At 48.6% G+C, this 2,695-nt stretch overlaps 1 pseudogene; it reads left to right on the top strand.

Moving 5' to 3' along the window:
• Positions 1 to 1,475: 1,475 nt before the first annotated feature.
• Positions 1,476 to 2,180, top strand: LOC140617941 (mitochondrial pyruvate carrier 1 pseudogene; annotated as a pseudogene).
• Positions 2,181 to 2,695: the final 515 nt, after the last annotated feature.

Here is a 2,695-nt window from a genome sequence, read left to right on the forward strand (position 1 = left end):
ACTCGTTCTTCCACCTCATCAACCCTGGTCTGTAGGACCTCTAGTTTGGATTTTTAAGTGATTTAAATGATTTTTAATTTCGGCCTGATTAGATCTAAATTTTGCAGTCATGAAGTCTCTTGAGTCCTTTATGCTTTTTTCTAGAGCCACCAGTAGCTTTATAATAGTGCTTCTGAATGGGCTTTCTGACATTGAATTGTAATCCAAATTTTGTAACTCTGTGGGAGCGAGGACTGTTTCTGGTTCTTTCTTTTGAGGTAAGGTTTTCCTTCTAGTCATTTTGCTCAGTGCAGAGTTGCCAAAAACAATTTCTATTGGGGAAAGGAGAAAAAGAGAGAAGAGAAGGAAGGAAAGAAAAAAAACTTAAAAAAGAAGAGAAAAAAAGAGAAAAAAGTAAAAAAAGAGAAGAAAAGAGAAAAACAAAAATATGGGGGGGGAGGAACAAACAGAAATCAAAAAACAAAAAACAAAAAAAAATAAGGGGAGTACACTCTGATTCTGTATACTGTAAATTCCTCGACTTCCACTGGAACTTTCCAGCACTGGTTGATCAATAATTTTTTTTTCCTGTCTGTCTAGCTGGTCTTCTGGGGTAGGGGCTTGCTGTTCTGATTTTCAGGTGTTAGCACTTTGGGGAGCTGCTCAGCCCCCTGCCTGGTTCAGGGCTCAGTGAAAGATGTTTAACCTGTTTATACAGTGAGGGCACTATGAGGCTTATTGGGGTGTTTTTATCCTGTGAGGCCCCAGTAGGAACAACAACAGTGGCGGCGGCCAGCTCTAGAGCCCTGGAATCAGCTCCTGCAGTAACTACGGAGCTCTCAGTCTGCAGGGGCCTGGATGCTCTGGGGGAGGGGCCGCTGATCTGCTCAACTTGGGGCAGGAGTGTCCTTGCTGTCCTGTCCCTCCTGGCCTCTGCCTGTCCCCGGGGGAGCGCCGGATCCTGGACTGTGTCCGCAGGCACCCTGTGCTCCCGGCCTGCGCTGTTGGATTCACGCTCCCAGCTGCGCAGCCCCTTCTGCGTGGAGCCTCTGCTGTAGCCGCATCTGAGCTGCTCCTGGGGGCTGTGGAGACCCCCCGCTGCTCAAGCTGCCTCCGAGCTGCTCCCTTGGACGAGCAGCCCCCTGCCCCAGGTGCCTCCACCTGAGCTGCCTCTGAGTTGTTCACGGGTCCAGCCAGGCACGCTGCAGCCCTTTAGGGAGCTCAGCCGTGGGGTGTGGTGTGCTCTCCCTGGGGCGCAGGTGGTCTGTTAGTGTCCCTGGGAGTCTGAGGTCATCCCTGCCCTCCTGGGATCCTGCTCTAACTCCCTGAGAGCGCCTTCCTGTCCGGGAAGAATGGTGAAACTCCTGCTTCTCCAGGCTGGGCTCTCCTGTCCTGGGGACACTTTTCCAGAGTGGCTGCACCAGTTTGCACTCTCACCAACAATGCAAGAGGGTTCCCCTTTCTCCACATCCTCGCCAACATTTCTTGTTGGTGGCAGACTATGTCCGGAGCAAGGACTTTTGGGACTGCCTCATGAGTACGCATTTCTGGGGCCCTGTAGCCAACTGGGGTCTTCCCATTGCTGCCATCAATGACATGAAAAAGTCTCCAGAGATTATCAGTGGGCGGATGACATTTGCCCTCTGTTGTTACTCCTTGACATTCATGAGATTTGCCTACAAGGTCCAGCCTTGAACCTGGCTTCTGTTTGCATGCCATGCCACAAATGAAGTAGCCCAGCTCATTCAGGGAGGACGCCTAATCAAACATGAGATGAGTAAAAAGGCATCAGCATAACAGTGGAAAATGGGCAACCAGGTGTTTGAAGGGACAGCGTCTGCGCTGCTGCTGAGTCACAGATTCCATCCTCAGAATAGTCTTGCTAAGGAAAATAAGCTGAATGCTATTTTTACTAACCAATTTTTCTAGAAATAGCTGAGAGTCCCTAAGCCAACTCTCTGCTGCCTTACACATACCAAGAATTTTACTTCTCTTCATAAAGAGTAGCTCAAAATATGCAATCAATTTAATAATTCCCAATGATGGTTTTATCTGCAGTAATATGTATATTACTTGCTAGAATTTACTTAATAAAAAATTGGATAAAAATTGTAATTATTAGCACTTAAATACTCAGAATCTTTAACTCTTTAATGACCATGAGACCACCGACAGCTGGCCATACTTACACTGTCATCGCCAGTTTTTTTTATCCATTTAACTTTCTTTACTGAAAACCAATATTCAAGAAAGATGAACCCTCAATGCATCCTCTTATACTGACCAACGTAACTAAGTACAAATGAAGTCAATGGTGTACTCTGTTAGCATGCTGTGCTGTGTGTCAAGAAAACAAGCCCTCCCCCGCCCGAGCTCTGGCCCCCTGGCAAACACAGATAAATGATTGTGCACTGCGCTACCGTTAGGTGAGAGCTTTGGTTCATGCAGTCGGCTGCCAGAGGTCGCACTGAAACCCTGGAGCCCAGCACCCACAGTCACCGGCGGCCAGCACGTGGCGTCAGCCGTGCTCCTTCCACAACACCAGATGAATACTGTGGTCGGGCATGTTGATGGCGAAGACCAGGCCCTTGTCATTGTGCCCATCCAGTCCATTGAGCCAGGACGCTTCGCCGCCAGGAAGCTCGAGCCTCTCTTTGATTCCCAGTACTCTGGCAGGGGCCAGCGGCCTTGTTCATTTTAGCCATTCTGACAGATG

This window comes from Canis lupus, chromosome 26 (genome assembly GCF_048164855.1).
Source record: "Canis lupus baileyi chromosome 26, mCanLup2.hap1, whole genome shotgun sequence".
NCBI lineage: Eukaryota > Metazoa > Chordata > Mammalia > Carnivora > Canidae > Canis > Canis lupus.